Here is a 22244-nt window from a genome sequence, read left to right as displayed (position 1 = left end):
CAGCCTTGCTGCGCTCCTGCTTTGGGCCAAGCCCTCTGCTGAGTGCTGGGCATATGGAGATGAAGGATCTCCATCCTGCCCTTGGGGAGCGGATGGTTGGTGGAGGAGTCACGTGCAAACAGAATGTGACCAGGAGGGGATTGGCGGTGACAGAGGACCCCGAGTGAAGTGGCCAAGCAGATTCACACTCTGCAGCCAGATCTGGGTTCCAATTCTGGCTCCTCCACACAACCTCTGTGACCTTGGGCCAGTGTCTTCCCCACTCTTAGTCTCAGTTAACTGATTTGTAAAATGGGGATGGCAGGGTTACCTTACTGGGGGCTGTCATTGAAGATTCAGTGGAATAATGCTGTGGGCTGCTTAGCGTGGTGCCTGACGGGAAGCTGGTGCTTACAGAGTGCTCACTGTCTTTTTATTTATCCTTGGTGCTGGGGCAGCACCAGGAAGCACCTGTTTGGCTGTTTTCTCCAGGTTCTAGTGTAGACGGTGCCAGTTGGTGGTGAAGGTGATGGCCAAGGTATCTGAGAAACCAGCTCTGAAGTCACAGAGTGCTCAAGGAGTCCTTGGGACTTTCCTTACAGGCCCACAGGTGTTTCCTCCCCCGTTTTTGCATGAGCTCTTCTCACAGGTGGTTCCAGCCCAGCACCATCGCGAGCACCTTCTCTTTGACCCCCTGCACTGATCAGTTCCATGGCTTTTCCCCAAAGGGAGGCATGAGTCAGGCTTGTCTCGCCTGCACTTACTGAGGAGAGCAGAGACCATGAAGACGTGGAGAGGCACATTCTTCCCTGGTTTTTCTGCAGAGCTTTCAAATCCCTTGTGTTCTTCGAAGGAGATTTATCTCCTGAGCGTCAAAGAGGTGGACAGGGCAGCACTTACAGCAGACTCTGGAGTCAGGCCTATGTGGGTTTGTGTCCTGACCCTACTCACAAGCCCTTTGACTTTGGGCAGGTGACCATTCCTCTTTTCCTCATCAATACAGGAAGTGTGATGGTACTTACCTCCATCTGGTTCTTACAGGACTTCAAGGAGATGACGAGGAACAGGGCTTAGCATAGTGCTTGCACTTCATGAGCGTCCAGTCGGCGTGAGCTAGAATAATCTTCTCTTAACCCATTGTTAGAGGGCTGTCAGGATGCTTGTTTTTTTGCAGGGGATGTTAACTTATTGCCTATGGAAGTTATGTGAGTTATTGCACAAGGGATGTGTTAAAGCTCAGAGGTACTTGGTGGTGAGGGCTGGTGGGAGCACCCAGGGTGGCAGGCAGTACTCAGCCTGCACTGAGACTGTGCACGCAAGCCTTGACGCCCACAAAAGCAGTAGGTGCTGGTGAGGGGGAGGGTGGAGTCACCCCAAGCGTGGGCCTTGTCTCAGACCTGTCCAGGAACTGAAGGCTGGTTTCCCAAGTACTTTCTGTTTCACTGTTCTGTGATTCCATGTAAATAATGGGACTTTATTTTTTATTTCTTTGTATTTATTTTTTTTTACATCTTTATTGGAGTATGATTGCTTTACAATGGTATGTTAGTTTCTGCTTTATAACAAAGTGAATCAGTTATACATATACATATGTTCCCATATCTCTTCCGTCTTGCATCTCCCTCCCTCGCACCCTCCCTATCCCACCCCTCCAGGCGGTCACAAAGCACCGAGCTGATCTCCTGTGCTATGCGGCTGCTTCCCACTAGCTATCTACCTACACTATATACACTATATACACTACCTGGTAGTGTATGTATATATGTATATATGTGCTATGCGGCTGCTTCCCACTAGCTATCTACCTACACTATATACACTACCTGGTCGTGTATATATGTCCATGCCTCTCTCTCGCTTTGTCACAGCTTACCCTTCCCGCTCCCCATATCCTCAAGTCCAAATAATGGGACTTTAATATAAACTTATGCAACATTATACTTTCCCTCTTTAGGATTTAAATATTTTTATTATCAGATTTTATTTTAAGATTAAGACAGTTAACTTGAGTAATCAGAAGAAAGTGTAAATGTTTGGCCTCAACAGTCAATGGTTTCTTTGAAATCATCTTATTAGAGACGAAAGAGTAATGTAATTAAATTCGTATTTATTGGATACAGTAATTCTCACCCATTCTTGTATAAGCTTGATAAGTAGGTCAGGGGGAATCTGTGTTTTTGATACATTTCTGAGTAATTAAATATTTATGGAAAACAAGTTAATAAATTCAGGAGAATTTGCTGTGTCTCTTTTTGTGGCAATAAAGTCTGTTATGTGGAATTAGTGACTTTCACTATTTTAAGATATTTCTTATTTTGTGCCCTCCCTGTAGCTGTGTTTTTTTTTGTTTTTTCTCTCTAGGTACCAAAACTCCAGCACTTTCAGGCCGCTGGCATTTAGGAGTGTTCCCACGGGGCTCCCACAACGCCCTGCTCTGGCGTGTAGCAGCCTCAGCTTCCTGTGACTCCCCCACCAGACTTTGCAGAGCCAAAGTCTGCATTTCTTCTTCCCACCGTATTCAGGGCCTAGCCCAGGGCTAGTACTCGGCAGCCAGAACGACCTGAGTGTGTTGTTCCCTCTGCTTAAATCCCTTCAGTAGCTTCTGGTTTCTCTTAGAAAAAACCCAAATCGTTTCCATGGCCCGCGGGTGTCACGACATGCTCTTCGGTGTAACTGGTGTAACTGTTGTCTTACGTCCAGCTCCCCAGTGCAGGGTGTGCAGTCCCGTCCCACCATGGACTGTGGCTTTGCTCACAGTCCTGTCCTCAGTGCCTGCCGTAGCATCTGGCACGTAGCAAGTAGTATATAAATGCTTGTTAAATGGACAAATGAAATAAAGGGTGAGTGCCCAGTGACTGATTTGAATCTATAAAATGAGAAGGTTGTTGGATCTGAGGTCCCTTTTTTATAAAATATTTCAACACTTTACAAAGTCTCTGACACCTGTGTCTTTAGCCTCATAATGATTCTGCAGGGTAGGTGGGGCGGGCTTTGGTGTGCAGAGGAGAAAATGGAAGCTCAGAGAGGGTGGAGGAATTGCCCAAGATGGAGCTATGGGAGACGCAGAGGGCTCCTCAGGTGTCTTTTCTCACAGCCCGGGCTGCCTTGAGGTGTGGTTTCTGATACACATTGGAAGAATCACAGGTGAGATAGGGAAACAGGGATTCATGGACAAACGGTACTTGTAATAGTTTGTCTTGGCTTTAGTTGTTTTAATGTTACTGATAATTGAATTTGAGGAGTTGAGTTCAGTTTGGGGTGATGGGTTTAAGGTCTGCTTTCATTCTAGGGACCAGGAAACCCTGATCTTTCTTATAAATAGCGAAGGTACGGGATTGATGTATGTGCTGATTAGTTGATAACTAAGATTAGAATTTGTTCTTTCTGGGAAGCTTTTTGATAGGATTAGAAGTTACTTGCTGATTGATATGTAGCGTTACTTTGTTGTTTTCAAAAGGTGCTCGTTGCTTCAGTTAGCCTATTTCTCTAATTTGTCTCTGGGTATACCTGCCACGGGGCTCTTTTGCAGTGAGCATTGCTGTGGCCGTTGTGCTCATCAGTTGTAGTGTCAGTCTGATCTGAAGGTTAGAGATCGTTGAGTCCACTCTTCCTACTCTCCACATGAGGATGGGGACTTTGCCAGGGTTTCATACTCAGGCGTACTGATTCTCCACCTGTAAAACCCATCCATTTGTATGTTGCAGTTTCTCAGTAGCTGCCTGCAGGTCATGTAACGTTGCTCATAGACCATGTCCATGAAGAAGCATTTCTCTCTGATGAAAACCTCAGCTTCAGCGTCCCCTGTTGAATCTATAGTGTGACTGTGGGGAAGAGGAGCTAACACCTGACTTGGTGCCCAGCACCGGTATTTGGTGATGGTGGCTGGCTGAGAAAAGGCAGTGCCTCTTGTGGTCTGCTAGCAATATGCGTGTTGATCTTAGGGGGCTTCATCATGATGTTAGGGGGCTGAGAGATTATTGGAACCTATTTTTATCAATATAGCCAGTATACTTGTGGAACAGAGAGAGCAGCCTGGTATTATAGGAGGATCACTGGGTATGAAGCCAGAATGCCAAGTGTGTCACTTTGCTCTGACACCTGCTTTCCAAGTAAATAGGAATATCCCCAGTGTGTGTGCATCCTTTCGTTAGTGGGAAAGCCCCAGTTTTTTTTTTTTTTTTTTTTTTTTTGGCGGTACACAGGCCTCTCACTGTTGTGGCCTGTCCGTTGCGGAGCACAGGCTCCGGACGCGCAGGCTCAGCGGCCATGGCTCCGGGCCCAGCCGCTCCGCGGCATGTGGGATCTTTCCGGACCGAGGCACAAACCCGTGTCCCCTACATCGGCAGGCGGACTCTCAACCACTGCGCCACCAGGGAAGCCCTGAAAGCCCCAGTTTTAAGATCTGAGGTTGCTTTCCGAGGGTTGCATCAGAGTAAAGAGAGCTCGATGTTATTAAACTATTGTACCAGTCATGAAAGGCAGCCTTATTCCTTGTTCTTCCCTGTCTTCCAGACCTGCCTGCCTGCCAGTCCATCTGTCCATCTGCCGTCCATCCATCCATCTACCCACCCACCCTCGCATCCATCCAGTCCTTGTTCAGGGCCTGCTGAGTGCTAGCACTGTGCCGAGTGTGGGGCTGCAGTAGAGGAAAAAGACAAGTCTGGTCCTTGCTGTCTTTTGGCTCACAGTCTAGTAGTGAAGTTAAGTAAGTATAAAAATAAGTACAAAAACCGTAACAAATAAGTGTACGAAAGATTAATTACAGCACTGACAATGGCTGTAAAAGAAGAGTACAAGGTGCTCAGAGGCCATAAAGCAGTTGGGAGGTCAGAGACAGCTTCCCAGAGGAAAGAGGAGTTGGAGCTAGCAAGGTGAAGAGGTGGCGACTGCATGTGTCGTGATCCCAGTTGGGGCAAGGGTGTGATGAATTCACGAAGTCACACAGCCGGGGTGGTCAGAGCCCTGAGCGTGAGGGGACTCTGCAGTGCTCACGGCCCAGTGGTCAGGGCATTGCTTTCTTGACCTGTGCTGGAGACGCCTGACAGAGTCTGTCGTTGCTGACTCTTCTTTTTCAGAACTCCCATCTATCACCAAAAGCATCTGTTACTGAAACATTACCTGCCATGGTTTCCCAGATAGCAGTTGGCCTTATTTTTATTGCTTTAAAGATTGGTTGCTTCCTTTGCTTCTTGAGGGGGTGGAAGAACACCTTGATCTCATTAGTGGTTTCACTCATGAAGTAAACACTTACTGAGCATGTAACTGGGCCTGACACTGCAGTCCTTGCCCTCAGGAGCCCACCAGCCGACAGATGGGAGTAAATAAATGACGATGGTGCTGTGTTGGGGCTGGTAAGTAGTGGAAATGGAAGCTCATGGCACCAAGTCAGACTCACAGGATCTCAAAAATAGATGCTCTGTGTCCCAGGTGCAGGGGAACACAGGCAGAGGAAACAGATAACAGGGGTCCAGAAGCAGGAGAGACCATGCTGTGGCTAAGGTGTGGTGAGCTGTGTGGAGTTGCAGGAAACAGGTCAGAAAGGTGGTTTGGGGTCAGTCCTCAGAGGGACTCGCTAGCAGTGCTTAGGAGTTCGGATGTTATTCTGTGGCCGGTGGAGATTTGTTCCAGAGTTATAGGAGGAGAGAGACCCCTTCAGTTATACTCCTGGTGTGGAGGATGGGTGGTATGGGAGGAGACTGGCATTTGGGAGATGGGTGAGGGAGCCATAGGGATGGAGAGGAGAAGGTGGGTTTGAGAGAAACCAAGGTAGAGGCCTCTCTCCTTGGAGATTTAGCAGATGGGAGGGAGGGTGGGCAGTGCCAGGGTTTCTCACTTAGTGATGTGAAGTGCTGGACAGTCACAGGATAAGGAACGTGAGAGGAGTGTTGAGTTGGGAGGGGAAGTTGTGAGTTTGGTTTTGGCCATTTTGAGTTTGGGACACCTGTGGGACAGCACCCGGCAGCTGGCCTGCTAGCCTGGAGCTCAGAGAGAGGTCTGAGCCAGAGCAGAATCCTCCGTGGTGTTTGTGGGAGAGAGGCTGGTCATCTGTGTGTCGAAGGGTTTTCACAGGTGGTTCTGATGCCCCACTGGTCTGGAGAGAGAGGCTTGGCCCTTGGGGAGGTGGGAGTTACTCAGTAAGGGTATGTGTAGGGAGCAGAGGGTCCTGGCTGGACTGCTGGGGGAGCCAGCATGTGGGGCGGGGCACAGTGGGAGAGTTGGGGAAGGAGCAGAGGGGTGGTCAGTGAGGAAGGAGCGACCTAAGAAGGTGATGCTATGGGAATTGGTGGGGTGGGATCCCCTCCAGCTCTCTTCCCGCAGGCCTCTGACCCTGTCCCCCGGAAGCTGAGTGCTCTGGTGCCACCCCTGATCCCCTTATTTTCCCTAACAGCGGAGCCATTCCCACATGAGAGAGGTCGTTTTAATGACCTTTGCTTCCGTGTGTGAAAGACTCTGCAGAGGAGACTCTGCAGAGGAGGCTCTGCATCCATTAAACCCTTCAGCCTCTCTCAGAACCTTCTTGAGAAATCCACCCCTGCCTTCTTTTGCTGGCCCTTCGGACTGAAATCTCTGGCTCCTGAAGCAGGAAAGTTGGGGCCCCATCTGGCATTCTGGGGTTCAGGGTGGGTCTGCAACCTCAGTGGGAAGGGGATGTGTCTAGATCCCAGGAAAGGCAGCTACCAGACATGTGGGAGGAAGTTCTGAAGGTGAGAAACCACTGGGCCTGGACCAATGTGGTGTGGGAGCCCTGTGACTTGGGAGTGCATCCTTGGTCCTCCATGTGTCCTGAGCTTGGATAACAGGGAAGAGCCTGCTGTAGAATTTCCAGAACTTACAAGTAAGGTCTTAGAGTTATAAGAGTACCTGAGATCTACTCAGACGGCTGGTGGAGGGAGGGTCCCAAGTTGCCAAAGTGGAGTTCCATCCCCCTGGTAGGACAGAATGCCTCAGATCAGCTGACAGAACCTGGGGAAGAGCCTTTAATCTGAGAGAGCCAGTGGGAGACTGATCTATGATCCAACATGTCTATTGTAAGTATCACCCTGAACCCAAAGACCTAGGAGTGTAGGACGGAGGCAGAGACCCGCTTACCACTGACCCTGGTGCTGAAAGCCACAGCTGAAGAGTAGTGAGACAGGGTCAGGCATACCTGGAGGGAAGTAGCTGTCCTTAATACCAGGGCCAACCATCCTGGTATAAAGCCGTTTGTTTCTCAGGAAAGGAAGAAGAAAAGGGATTAATGTTTGTTTAGTTGAGAAACCCCAATGCTTAGTCGAAGAGAAGGGAATAGATGGACAGATGGGAGGGCATGTACCTTACAGAACATAGCATGTTCAGCTCTGTGGGATGGAACATAAAGAAATGGTTGAGAATAGGGGGTCAGACTGAGCTGGGTTCAAATCCCGCCTTTGCCCAAGGGCTTGCTGCCATAGCCAGGGAGGATACTCTTATCGACTGTGTGTCCTTGGATAAGTTATCTAACTTCTTTGGGCCTCAGTTTTCTCACTTGAAACAATACCCAGTGATAACAATACCCATCTTAGAGAATTATTGTAAGGACCAAGTGGTATATTCCTATGGGTAAGGTGCTTACCAAAGTATCTGTCACAGAGTATTGCTTCAGTAAATGGCAGTAGTAATAGTGATGATGATGGTACCATCATCAGCTGAGGACCTCTGCAGATATCTCCACTGGACTAAACCCCACCCATATAGCAAGTGTGTGAAATAAAGAACTTCAGCAATAACAGGGTCAGCTCTGTGACCCTCACCTACGGGCAGGAGCACTGAGAGGATAAGGATGACAGTGGAGCATCACAGGAAAGTTTACATGATGGAAGATGAAAAAGCCCCAGGCCCAGGAACCTTGGTCAGGGGAGTGTTATTGGCTGTGAAGAAGCGAGGCAAGAAGATTCTGGATCAACAGCTGGAGGTGATGAGGACAGAGTAGCACATTAGCCTTAGTCTTTAGTGATGGTAGAGATTGTCACCACCTCTTTCACCTCCCTCAGTGTTTGGAGGGCACTGGGGCACGAGAGCTTATTTACCTAAGGTCTGTTCGCCAACTCCACAAAGTCTTATTTTTATGAATAGGCTTATTACAGAGTAGCCTCATATTAAATGTTTTGAATAGATAGGATGAAAATCAATGAGTCAATCAATCAATTTCTGGCTCTTTCCAGGGAAGTCTAAACATAGTAATAGTGACAATACTATATCTCCAAATATTGGTAAAGATTTAATGCAATTCCAATGATACATTTTATAAAACTTGATAAAATAGCGATCTTCATCTGGAAAAATAAATTGGTAAAAAAAATTTTAAGGCAGTGAAATGGCCTCATTCTTCCAGATTCTGTTTGTTTTAGCGAATGTTTGAGTTGCCTGCTCTGTGTAAAAACAGCACTTGCCCCTTTGTTGGGGGAATATAAAAATGGATATCTGTTGTGATACATACTCTCATGTAACCTTCTAGCATTCTCTTTATGAGGGAGCCATTTCTGTAGGTTAGGGTATGAATGACAGAGAACTCAAAATAATGAAGACATAAATAAGATTGAAGTTTCTGTCTTATGTGTGAGAAGTCAGGAGGGTAATCAGCTCAGAGTATTGAGTCTACATGGTCAGAGACCCAGGTTCCTTCTGTCTTGTTCCATCGTGAGGTGATCTTGGGGATGGCTTCTAAGACCAAGGTCACTTTATGGCCTGAAATGGCTGCTGGAACTCTGGCTTTTGCATCTACGTTGCAGACTTTGAGGGCCACTTTACAGCAATTGCACATGACACTTCTTGCATCCCATCGGCCTTCTCTTGGTCTTATGGCCACACATGGCAGTAAGGGAAGCTGGGAAATGTAACCTGTATTCAGGGAAACCATATGTCCATCTAAAAACCAGAAGTTCTGTTACTGAAGAAGAAGAGGAGGATGGATATTGGGGACCAGCCTCACCATTACTGGCCCAATTTAACAGATGTGGAGCCTATAAATGGTTGAGCCTCCAAAACTTACTATAAGGCAATAATTTATTAATCCCACATGGCGCCTGGGTAAAAGCAGGAAAACAGATGAATGGAAAAGAAGTCAGTTCATTGGTAACTTACCCAGGAGCTAAATTCATGAGATATCAGGAGTTACACAGAAGCACGGGAAGGAATAATTGTTATGTTGGGGCATTTGGATTTCAATGCTGAAAAGAATTGATAAGCTTAACCACTACTGCAGTGGATTCTAGGTGAGTTTGAGGTAAAGGACAAAAAAATGGAGTTAAAGGTGGGAAGATGTATATTGAATTCTGCAGTAAGATCTAGGAGAGACAGGTTACTGAATCAGGTAGTAGGGGGAATTAGGAGGGAGAACTTTCTTGTCTACTTGGTATCTTTTGGTATGTATAACTCCTGAGTCAGACAAAGGACTTTATTACCAGCATAAGCATCAGTGTATGTCAGTTCCCCTTCCCCCAAGTCCCATGGAGGTGACACTGTGGGTCCAGATGGATGCTTTGCCTTGTGTCACACCTGAGAGACACAAGCCTGGGGAACCTGCTGCTTTATGGCAGGCAGTGAGCAAGGCCGCCCTTTGTCCCTGAGGGAGACATTGTCGCATCTCTCAGGGTTGCTCTCTGCAACACAACCCTGTGAAATGGCCTAGGTAAAGGGTGATCAGGACCTTGCATTCTTGGCAGTTCCCACAAGACAGGTTGGAGTGCCAGAGACCGCGGAGGACTGAGTCTCCCAACAGGTGTTGTCAGGATCAAATGGGACGATGCATGGAGACGCGTGTGCAATGGGAAGCTCTCAGTCAACGCTACCCTGTAGAATGGCTGTGGGCTGCGGAAAGGCAGGCCCAGCCATGGCTCAGGCAGCTGGCAGTCTTTCCACCTGGTGTGCCGTGTTTAGACAAGACTGAAGGTGCAGTGGGGAGGCGGAATGGGAGAGAAAGGCTACTCTCAGTTCCTTGTGTTTAGCTTTTGCCTCTTGTACACATTTCATACCCAGTACATCCCTGGGGCATGTACTCTGCTAGCTCTTGTAAATTATTTATAATTCTCTTTTTTCTTATGTATAATCAAATGAAGTCTGTTTCTTGAGTTTAATATTTGTGGTTTTCTTAATTAAAAATTGAGTACAGCGAGTCTTTCTTAAGAAATAGGGTCTTTTTTGTTTATACGTATATTTAGCAAAATCCTTGACAATTGGTTCCAAACTAATGAAATTTTAAACCTAGGTGATGTATAAAAGTATTACAAAAATGTGGAGCTTTAAAAGACATTTGAAGATTAGCTCGACTTTCTAGTTTTATACAGGAGGAAATAGGCAAAAGAAGTGAAGACGTTAACTAAAGAGTGGTCACCGTTGATGAGTGATGGAGATGGTGTTGGACCTTAGCTTTGAATCCACCAGGGTGAATGGAGAGGGGACCAAGGGGAGCCCATCTGCACTATTTTTGGATAAATGTCAGGCCAGGTCTCATCTGTCCTCATTCAAGAATGAACGAATAGACAAATTAAACTAGAGAGGACCCACTGAAAAGATCCAGCAGTATAAAGGGAAATAAACAAGGGTGCAAAAAATAGAGAAGATCAGGCTTTGGGAAAGAAGTTTCCAAACTTTTACTCAGTAAACTGAAGTACATTTCAAACATCATCTTCTTTGTCCTCTAAGAGAAGTTATAGGTGCTATGAAAGACGAAATGATGAGTCAACAGACTGAGGTGAAGCAGGAGCTTGTGGACTTAAAGAACGTGGGGCAATAAATCACACATGCCAGCACTGAAATTAGTGGCACTGCAGAAATTCAAGGGGTCAGGAGGAGGACAAACTGCCAATTTCACAAGGGACAGGAAAGCAACAGAGGAGACCGCAGACGTGGATGATGGACCAGACTGGAGACCAGAGCAAATCCTCAATTTTCCCGAACCGAAGAAGGACCTGAATCCGTAAATTATAAGGGCTCATCATGAACCAGGCAAAAGTAACAAAATTATCTAACACTTCACATATCCAGGTGAAGTTTTTTTGTTTTTTGTTTTTGTTTTAATTTCAAGGATAGTGAGAGGATACCATTAGCATTCTGGTAGAAGGAACCTTTAAATCCAAGAAAAAAAAACTAAGCTAGGCTCAGGCTTGTCTGCAGCACAGGTGCCAGAGGCAGTGGAGCAGTCCTCATCGAGTTTTGAGGGAAGGGTTGTGACCCAAGAATTTCATACTCAGCCAAGTTTTATTTCACATTTGATGGCAACAGAAATTCATTTCAGTCTTACAAGGACACATCTTGAGTGTAGCTTTTGCCACACCCACGCACCATTCCTGGGGGGAAAAAATCACTGGAAGCCATGCTCCAGTAACGGAGAGATGAGTCAAAATGAAAGCCCATGAATGGACAAGTCAGAGTAGGAAAGGATTGGCAGTCAGAGTGGAACCATTCAAATATAAAGTTATTTCTAAATAATTGTGATTATGATTATAAAATAGAATACAAATGAATTGATTATTAAAAGAAGATATAACATTAAACCTTAATTAACAGAAAAAGCAGGAATAAAATTCCTGCTGAAACCAGAGATCATGCATATGAACACAGTCTGTACTCTAAAGAACTGTACAAATGTGAGGGATGGAAAGATCTCCAGGCTTCTTATATATGTCTGTTTCAAAGTTGGGTTGATACACCCTTTTATTCTTTCTTTCCTGTCATGAGTCAGGTGTTGGGATTGGCATAGTCCATAAGCACGTTCTTTTTATCAGTGCGTTAGCCTCTTGTTGGGGTGTTTATGTTGGAAATAGTATTTCATTGCAAGTAGACACAGTATGCTATTCGGAGTCAGAAGACCTGGGTTCCTGCTCTGATTCACCTTAGTTTTGTGAGCTTGAAAGAAGTACTGATTTCAATCTCCTTTAAAAGTGATCGTAATACTTACTTTGTGATATCTTACTGACCAGCATGGCTAAAATGAAAAATATATATATATACTGTATCAAGTGCTGGCCAAGGTGCCGAGCAGCCAGAATGCTCATACCCTGCTGGGAGGAGTGTGAATTGGTTCAGCCACTTGGGAAAACTGTTTGGCATCATCTACCCAAACTGAACACGTACTCACCTTAGGACCCAGCAGTTCTGCTCTTGGGCATCAACCCAACAGGAAGGCATGCAAATGTGTTACCAAATGGCATCGCTCAAGAGTGTTATAGCAGCACCACCTGTGATAGCCCAGACTGGAAACAATGCCAGTGTCCATCAGCAGCAGAGTGGACAGATGCAGGGTCAACTCCCACAGTGGGAAACTGATCAGTATGAGTTCGTGAACAACCATGAAAAATGAAAAATCGGGATGAATTTCACAGACATAATGTTCATTCAGGCACAAAAGGTTGTGTACTGTATGGCTCCATTCGTATAAAGTTTAAACGGACAGAAGTAATCTCTGCTGTTAGAAAGCAGAGTGGTGACCACCCTTGGGAGGCAGGTAAAGATCGAAGGAGGTGCGGTGGGTGGTGGGGGGCTCATGATGTTCCTCCATCTGGGTGCTGTTACACGGGTATGTTCACTTTGCGGGAATCCTTTGACCTGTGCGCTGGTACTGTATTATTGTATGCATTCTTCTGCACTTATGCTGTACTTCCATGTAAAGTTTATTTAAAACTCTGTCAAAGGAAGCATAGCAGTCACATTGCTTTCACTGAAATTATTATTAATAATGAGAAGGAAAGTTTTTTGTATTATAGAATAAAATAATTTAACATATTTCATCTTTATCTCTTCAATTGTTTGCATTTGTTTTGTAACGTATAGAACGTGTCGGTACTTTAGAACATATATTTAATTTACGAATAAACATATGTATGTTAGAGGTGCTTGCTTAATGTTTTTTCAGCTGTTGGGAGTGAAGGATCTGAAAGTTTGATGAGCTGTGACTCAAGGTCGCAACAAAAGGGGGCAGCCCGAGCCGGGCCTGGCTGCGGGAAGCAGGTGGCGAGTGAGGGCCTCAGTCGGTTCGGTCGGCGGCCTGTGTTTGGGTTGGTTTCTTGCTGCTGGAGTGCGAAGTGTGTGCCAGGGGAGGGTGGTGAGGGAGGCAGGGCCTGGCCTTTTAGCGCCTTGGGTTCCTGTGGGGAGGGGCTGCGAGGCAGCTCTGGAAGCGGGTGAGCAGAAGAAAGGAGCCAGCAGAGGTGGCCAGAGAGGCTGAGGAGACAGGAGGAGGAGAAGCACGAGGTCATTGTTTGAGGCTGCTGATGAGTTTCCAGAAAGAGGGACTGGTGAGCCGTGTTGGAGGCTACCGAGAGCTCGGCCACTAGCCTGAGCCTCAGCCGTTAGGCGGTCCTGCTGACCCGAAGTCGGGAGGGGTGTTGCCTTGGGTGGTGGGGAGGAAGCAGCCTGGAGTTCAAGGGCCGAAGCTCTTTGGAAGACTGAGAGAACTGCGGACGTTCTCAGGCCGAGAGAGTGGAGGAGACTGAGGTGCGAGGGGGGTGCCGGCCCTGGGTCTCTGGTGGATGCCTCTTCCTCAGAGGTGGGAGTGGGGGGTCAGGAGAAGACGCGGAAACATTTAGGTTAAAGGAAGGACCCGAAGGAGCCGAAGGCAACTTTCCGCAGTGAAGGAGGTCATGAAGCCGCCCACCTGGCGGTGGGGGGCGGAGGGAGGGGGCGCTTTGGAGGAAGGAAAACAAACCAGCCCCTGGGCCCTCTGCAGGCGCCGGGTGCAGGATGCTTGTCTGTGCCAGTGGGCGGCTGAGAGGCTGCCCCCGTGCTGGGCGGGCTGGGCATTGCCTCCCTGGCATGCACTCTGAGGCAGGGGTCCCCAGGCGGACCCTCCCATGCTTACCACAGCATGTATCCAAAGCATGGTGGGAAAGGAGAATAGTGACCGAAGAAGTTGAAGTTAATTCCGGTGATTTTAGGACAGGCTCTGCTACCTGATAGGCTAATGATATCACATATTGATCTATGGGGAAGGTTTTTGACATTTCAAAGAACAGATTCAAATCAGATCTTCTAGCACTATAGTTGGTTTGACCTTGCTGAGCCTTGAGAAACAAGTCTTACCGTCTGGAACATCGTGTAAATGGAATTATCCCCCCTACTTTTTACAGCGGCTACTGTTTGGAAAGAGACGTGCTGGGATGGTTTATCCTATTGGCCTGGGATTATGAAGCCCAACATGTGTTTCTGGTAAGTGGGTTCACTGACCCTAGTGACCTGTGCCCTCTTGAGCAGAGAGCCAGGCTGTGGCACCCAGAGGTGCAGCTGGTACGGGTGAGCCGGGTCCTGTTGCAGTCAGAGGAACCTGCTGTCAGCAAGTCTGCAGGGTTGAGGAGGGCACAGGGGCTTTCGGGACATCAGGCATCCTCAGTGAGCCACACGCACAGGGTGTTTTAGGGGCTTCTTCTCGCCAGATGAATTAAGCTCTGGGGTTTTCACCACTGGTTCTGGTATCAAGGGTTTTTTCCTTTCTTTCTCTGCCTCCTCCTCGTGCAAGACCACTTGTTGCCACCCTGTTTTGCTGTCATCCTTTTGCTCCTGTTGCTCAGAAGACAAACATTCTGTATCGGCCTCCTAGCAGTTGGGGTGACTTGGGCAACCTCCTTTCTCTCAAGCTCAGTCAGGTCCTTATACCTCCCCACAAGCCCCTCCCCTCTCTCAGTTCAGCTCCCCTCCTCACTTTTGGCTGTCCTTGCTTCAGACCCTTCATCAGAGAGGACCGGCTCATTGTGTGAGTTACGCTTGGCCCTGGGAGGATGGGTGAAGGAATATGAAGATACAAGGAATCTTATAAGATTCAAGGAATAAGACTTGATCATCATCTTCAAGAGACTCTATAATCTACTTGTCAACCCCCTGCCTCCCTCTCCCCTCCCCCCCCCACACCCCCAATTCTTGTTCCCTGAGATTCTGCCCACCCCATCCGGCACCTCTTCCAAGAATGCTTTTCTGCACTCCCCAACTCACTGGAGCTCTCCTCCTTTTAAACTGTCCTGACACTTGTTTCAACCCCCTCTCATGGCCCTGGCCACGATCCGCATTGCATTGTGCTTTTTTGATGTCCCCTGTACTTCCTGCCTTAGCTCCTTGACTAGACTTCAAGCCCTCTTAAGGCAGGGGTTGTGTCTTCCTCATTATTGTATTCTGTGCAGTGCCTTGCTCAATGCCTTATACGTAGTAGGTGCTCCATAAATTTTACTAAACTGGGACCAACATGGACTCTCTCCTGGCTCCCAGCATCCATCCCCTTTGCAGCCATGGTCCTCAAGTCTTGAGACACCGTAAGATAATAGGGGAAGAGGCAGCGAGTATTTGCCTAGAAGAATCCTAGGAGATTTTATTCAGGTAGGAGCAGTCACAAAAATGCTAAAAGCTGAAATATTACAATATTTTTCAGATTCTTCTAGTAGCCTTACCCTTCTGTCAACCTATTTTCACAAAGAGGCAGAAGGTAAAGTTTCTGATGCTTTCCTGCCAGGGCCCCAGTCTTCCTTCCTTGATATTGCGTGATTAACTACAATACAAGTAATTCATATAGTGCTTAGAAGAAGCAAGTTCCCTGAAACTTACGTATCAGAGGGATTGGTTCCCCTTAGGAGGATGCTGGAAATAACTCTTGGTTTAAAGGTAAGAGCATATGAGAAAACTGAGACTCAGAGATAAGTAATTTCCCTGTGATCACACAGCAAATAAGTGTCAGAGTTGATATTTGACTCTAGGTCAATCTAGTTCTAGAAATGCAGTTCCTCTCCTCTGTCTGTGCTTTTGAGGCTGCTTAGAACTGGATTCCATGAGAGGGGCTGCAGCTGCCCACTTGCTTCCTATGCCCTCTGAGGGACTGCCCGATCTTGCCAATCCCAGGGGATCTGGGCAGAATTGCTCCCTGTCCATGAAGCTGGGAGAGGACTGCCTCTCCCCCATCATCACTAGGGGACCAAAGAGCAGAGGGTCTCCTCCCCACTTCTCAGCAGGAAGATCACAGTTTGCCACCTCATTTCACTTGGGTCCCCTTGAACAGAGGCTGTCAGGTCGTACAGGGCCTCAGGCTTGTCACTGCCACAGAAGCTCGAGTGGTCTGCCATGAACAGGGGCTGTGTGAACCTGCACCCTTCAGCAGGCAAAGACACATGACGGCTTTTTGGGATCTTAGCTGGAGAAAGAGGGAAGCCAGGCTTCACACTTGGAGCAGTGGTTCCTTTGAGGCAGGATGGAAGGAGAGGATGTGTAAGAACTTTACAAGGAGAGAGCTCCTAGGGGGACGCATTTAAAGGGTACCAGAGGCTTGCTGGAACTAAAACACATGGCTTTTGAATTTAAAAATCAATTTAAGAACTGAAATTGGTGGTTTGGAAGGTCAAGTAGAAGAAATGCCTCACAACCCAGAACAATAATAAAAAGAAATGGAAATAATGAATTAAAATGTGAGACACTGTCCATGAGGGAAGGCCTTGGAGACCTTATCCAGGGGACCTGCCATGGAGTCATGGGAGTTCCAGAAGGAGAAAAAGGAATAGATGGAGGAGTAATAGGAAAACAATAAAAGAAAATGTCACTGAATTGAAGACAGATTTGATTCTTCAGATTAAATGGATCCATTCATCCCACGCAAAGCCCAACACTTAGACCTACTTTCTAGTAAAATTCCTAAACTCCAAGAAGAAAGAGAAAAATCTTAAAGTTTTGTAGGAAGAAAGAACAAGCTGTTTTCAAAGGAGAGAGAATTAGACTCTCATTGGCCCTTCCATATGCAGCCCTGGAGGCCAGAAGACGGTGGTCCGGGGTCTCCAGACTGTTGGAGAGAGGGGGCCACAACCCTCGCTGAACCAGCCGAGATGTCACTCCTGGTCATTGTGAAAGAAAGACATTGCACATGCGTGAGGACATAAAGCATACGTCATCTGGTAGGTGTGCCTGAGGAAAACGCCCATTGAAGTTCTCTGACCAAAGGACAGTTAGAGCAGAGATTCTGGGGTGGGGGACATGGAGAGTGCAGGAAGCAGTGAGCCGTGGTGCACCCTTTAGTGCACAGAGATTAATCTCATTGGATATAGCTACTGTGAGTTAGAATTTTTATTGTGTGTTATTAAGAACTTTTAAAATAGAGGAGAACTGTATGGGAAAACATAACAGGCTGAAAATAAAAATTCTAAACCATCTCTGTAAAACCCAAGGCTTTGGGAGAAAGAATGGGAGAGTGGGAAAATGAGTGTTCCACTTTTAAGAGACTTAAATAAACATAGGGCAAATAAAACATAAAGGCATTGTTATTTATGTGTATTACAAAAAAGAGAAATAAAGGTTCAATTTTGACTTTTGGGAATCAGAAGGTGTATTGGTTAGGAATAGATTTTGTTGCATGTAGTGGATAACCCCAGAATAACAATGGCTTAAACATATAAGGGTTTATATCATTTCATGAAAAAGTAAAGAGGTTGGTGTGGTGGAATCTAAGTCATCACAGAGCCGCCAGGTTCTATATCTCGCTGCTCTTCCAGCCATAGCAGATTGCCGCCTGACTCAAGATGGCTGCTTGAGCTCCAGTCGTCACATCTGCATTCCAGAAGCCAGAAGGAGAAAGGGGAGAAGAAGGGTGTACACTTTCCCTTTCAGATATTTCTCAGAAGTCTCACACAGCACTAACATTTACATCTCACCGAGTGGAGCTTAGCCACACTGAGCAGCAAGGGAGCATGGAGTGTGCTTAGCTAAAACTAGTTTTCTTGCTGAAGAAGAAAAGGAGAAAGAAAGAAGTTGGAAATCTCTGCCTCAAAAGATCATCACTAGCAGAATGCAAATAAAAACAATAGTTTTCTTTTTTACCTTTTTAAGTGGCAAAATGTTACAAAGATTGATAAAATCCAGTGTTAGCAAGTGATTGGGGGAAATGAGTGCTCCCTTACATTGCTGTTGGGAGTATGAATTGTTCTAACTTTGGGGGAATATAATTGAAAATATTTAATGAGTATTAAATATCCATATCTGTCAACCCAGCAGCAATTCATGCAGAAATAAAGCACCAATGCAAAAAGCAGTACAAAGCTGTTTTCTGCGCCACTGTTTGTAGTGGCAAAAAAGTGGAAGGAATGGGAGCCCCCATCAGCCATGTATTAGGCAGTTATTAAAAAGGATCCAGCTCTCTCTACCTTGACATGAGGGAAGCCCATGACACATTGTTAGGTTTAAAAAACAAATTGCAGAATAATGTCTCCAGCAGTGGTTGCAGACTGGTGGCCAGTAATAGTGTGTGCCAGGCGAGTGCTAAGTGCTTTACATTAGTTCACTTTGTAAGTTCGCTTCTCACAGTGAACTTACAAAGAAGGGACTGTTGGATTGCCTCTTTTCAGAGGAGGAATTTGAAGCACAGAGACTAAGTGACTTTCTTAACGGTGACCTAGCCAATAGACACTGGGCCCAGGATGTTACCAGGTCTCCATAATCTGAGCTCTTACTAACTCTGCTACTCTACCCAAGGAGCACTGTCCAGTCTCTCTCTCAGATACCTTGTATGGCCAGTTCAGTGCTTTCCAAATGTTCAAAATGGAAAGCTTTAAGTGGCGTAGTTGGCCACAGGTCCCCTCTGTCCTTATTCTGTTACACCTGTAGCTTCGCCATGACATGATCTGCTGGACCCCCCAGGCGTTTGAGGGTACGACCTTGGGTTCTGGTCTAGTCCCACTTGTTTACAGGTATTTATGTTGCTTGGCACAAAGGCTTGGAGGAGTGTACTCCTGGCTGCCCACTGTGATTGCCTTAGGTGGGTGGAAGGGGGTCGGCATTGGGGGAGGGTGGTTTCATGGCTTTTTATTTGTACACCCCTCTTAGGTTTGGCTTATAGCAATAAAGATATGTTGCTTTTGTAGTTTAAATAGGAAGTCCGATAAAGTATAATTTAGAATGATGAAATATCAAGAAACAACCCAGATAAATTGCTACACCTTCCTTTTTGTCATTTGTTTCTTTTGAGATTGCCTTTATAAACGTCTGTAAGCAAGGAGACTTGAGTTTTCTTTTCTATAAGACGATGTTTTGGGAATTCCCTGGCAGTCCAGTGGTTAAGACTCCATGCTTCCTCTGCCGGGGGCCCAGGTTTGATCCCTGGTCGGGGAACTAAGGTCCTGCATGCTGCGTGGCACGGCCGAAAAAAAAAAAAAGATGAAGGTTTAGGCTGTCAGTTGTATTAGCATTGACATCTCATTCTTGAACCGCACATAAATAGGCATCAGCAGTGGCCCTTCCTGATCGGGAGAAAGGCTCTGCCCCATCGTAACCTCAGAGTCAGAGATGGGAAGCATGTGGAGTGGGGTTGCTCAGAAAAGGGTTTGTGAGCCGCAGAAGCCGTGGGCCGCTCCTGATGCTGCCTGCGTGACCCTCTCGCTGGAAATCTTGGGGAGGCAGCCGAGCGTGGCCACAGCTGTGACCGTCCAGGGAGGACGAATATAACTCAAGACAAATAGGACGAGTGCTAAGGAGAAGTCTGAGTGCTCTAAAAGCCAGTAGGAGAAGGACACAACATAGTCAGGCATCACAGAAGAGGTCCCAGAGGAAGTGACATTGACAATGAGGCTGGAAAAGGGCAGGAAGGAGCGGGGAGGAGAGAAGGGACGAGGATGGTTCCAGGGAGAGAACCAGCCCCTGAGCACACCTGACTGCGGGGGACAGTACAGTGGGCGTGGCCACCAGCTGCTCTAGTGCCCTTCTGGCACCTGTTGTAGTCTGCAAGTCTCTCCTTCCTTGACTGGAAGCCACTTCCAAGTGGCTGGGTTGGGGAGGGGCCTGCAGAGGGATGCACCGCCCCCTCCCCAGGGTAGTGCCTGTGACTCTCAGTGGGTTGGGTACCTCTCAGCCCCCTTCCTTGCCTTACACCAGCTTCCCTCAGTGACCTTGCCTACCGACCCTCTACTGCGAGGACCACGGCCTTGACCACCTGGGATCAGGGCTGGAGGGATTTATGTTAAGGCAAGGCAAGTCCCACCCACTTTTCACTGAGGCCCCTCCTGGGTGGCAGCTTCTACCTGAGCTGAACCTGAGTCCAGAGCGTTGCTGCTTCCCCTGCCCCCACCCCAGGAGTTTGCATCACTTCTCCCTGCATACCCCCTTCCCCAGTCCTGCAGGGGTGCTCTCCTTGAAGTCCCTTTGCTCAGTCCATGTGGCTGGGGGTGCTGATGGGCCGCTTAAGCATCGCCGTCGTGCCCTGAACTTGCCCCTTCCTGTAATAGGCTGGGGGAGTGGTTCATTCATTTTTACTGAGAACACAGCAGAGTGCTGGGTACTGTGTTGGGAACTGGGAATAAAATAATATTTGAGCACTTACCCCATGCCAGGCGCTGTGATCAACACTCCACAGAGGTGGCCTCAGTTCAGGAACTTAATGCAAATAAAACGCTTAGACAGCTGCCTGGTGCCCATCACCACTCCTGAGTGCCAGCTGGTGCTATTAGTTGTCCTTGCCATAACCACACGAGGGGAGGACAGTCCTGTATCTCCACGCAGAAACTCAAGCTTAGAGGGGCACTTGCCTGCTGTCACATAGGACTCAAACCCGGAGCTCTCCGAGGGTGAATGAGTAGGTGTGACTCTCGCCTTCCAGAGCTCATGGTCTAGCAGGGAGATGCCCGGCAAGAGCACTTTCTTGTCAGAGTGACAGGTGCTACAGTGGGCTGAGTGAGGGCACACAGAAGAGGGGCCAAAGGATGGGGGAGAGGGGAAGACTATTCCAGGCAGAGTCCTCGCTGAGATCAACGTCACTTCCTCATCACCCGTGGGATGTCTGTTTCCTCTGGACTTTGGCGAGGAGGCTCCAGTTTGGTGGTCTGCGCACGTGCTCAGTTAGCGGTTAATCGTTTGAGGGCCCGGATATGGCTGCCCCTCCCAGCCAGACTCCTGGGACCTCGTCTTCCAGGCACTCCCATTGGGGAAGACCCCTCCACCTCCAACCACTGTGTGACCTGAGGTCCTGTCACTCTGAACCCCCAAACTTCTTGGGGACACACGTGCAGATGGCCTGGGTTATGGCTCTGTGTTGCCCACCCCGCCTCTCACTCCATTTCTGTGAGTACCTTCAGCTGCCCCGTAGAACTGCTCCATTGCAGTTAACACAAAGGAATGAAATGTCATCCTGGAACTGTGATTGGAGATCCAAGCTAAATAAATCCCACCATGACCATGCTACCCCAACAAATCAAACTGTTTATGTTGCGCATTTCCTCTGTAGTCCCTGTCCACAGGGCAGATAGGTTTTTATACAGTTGTGTGTCTTGCCGCTTTTTTATTGCTACCTTGAGGGGATTGGAAATGAGATTGATCATTTAGGAGATGGCCACCAGGTGGCGCCAGAGCACCAGACATCCGACTCCAACCTCCTACGTCTGATCCTTGCCGGTGGGAGCATCCCTCAAGTGCTTGTCTCTGGAAATTCACTTTCAGTTTTCCCTCCAAATGCTGTGTTGCTCACAATAAGTGTTCCATAGTTATTTTAGAAGAAATCAAACAATACTGAAGTGTACAAAAAGTAGAATGTAAAAGTGCTGTACAATGGTACCTGTAAGAAGCATTGACATTAAGACTTGAGTACATATCCTTCTAGACTTTTGTGAGTGTTCACATGTATACACAAATATTTCAAAACATGTCCAGATGTCGTTTTCTCAGTGAGCACTTCTCAGACCACTGCCCCCATTTAAAATTGTAACCCCTCCCCCCCCCACTCTGCCTATACCCTTTCTCTGCTTTACTTTTTTCTCTTTTATCACCAGCTTATAGACCATATATTTTACCGAATGCTTTATTTATTGTCTGTTTCCCCCACTAGAATGTACTGGGGGATTTCTGGCTTTTTCGTCACTGCTTTATGCCCAGCACCTAGAATAGTACCTGACACATACTAGACTTCTGGTAACTTTTTGTTGAATGAATGAACAAATGAATAAGAGTGAATATGTCCTGAATCTGTGGACATCTTTCTCTGTCTGTAAATACTGATCTGCCTGCCCAAGGCCACTCTGCAGAGAGTGAGCCAGAACTCCTGGGGGCCTTCTTTCTGTATTAAGAGAACTTCATCATCTCATGTGGCATTTCAGAACCCTGTCCTGTTTACTGACTGACTTTCACTTCTTTCATGATGTCTTTTCCTATACAGAAGTTTTAATTTTTCACATAGTTAAATCTGCCAATAGTTTCCTTTGTTTTCTAGCTTTTGTATCACCCTAGAGAGGACTTCACCCTGGGACAATAAAAAAGAATAATGACTTGTGTTTCCTTTGTTTGTTTTTTTTCTTAGAGCTTTATTTATTTTTTTAAAA

The 22244-nt window shown here is 47.1% G+C and overlaps 1 protein-coding gene across 14 annotated transcripts in view; it reads left to right on the top strand.

Annotated features, from left to right (window-relative positions):
- RALGPS1 (Ral GEF with PH domain and SH3 binding motif 1) overlaps positions 1-22244 on the top strand; it is a 286653-nt gene that overhangs the window by 5465 nt on the left and 258944 nt on the right. For 9 of the 14 annotated variants that reach the window (XM_060300422.1, XM_060300431.1, XM_060300430.1 and 6 more), the window contains exon 2: positions 14058-14136. The exons of 3 other annotated variants lie outside the window; for them this stretch is intronic. The gene's annotated coding sequence lies outside the window, so the exon portion shown is untranslated. Of the gene's footprint in view, positions 1-4491; positions 4685-14057; positions 14137-22244 lie in introns of all 14 variants that reach the window. 2 more of the 14 variants (XM_060300421.1, XM_060300423.1) reach the window with 2 other exon arrangements.

The sequence above is a fragment of the Globicephala melas genome, chromosome 6 (assembly GCF_963455315.2).
Source record: "Globicephala melas chromosome 6, mGloMel1.2, whole genome shotgun sequence".
Lineage (NCBI taxonomy): Eukaryota > Metazoa > Chordata > Mammalia > Artiodactyla > Delphinidae > Globicephala > Globicephala melas.
The sequence above is the reverse complement of the archived record's forward strand: the minus strand, read 5'-3'. Positions and strand labels throughout refer to the sequence as shown.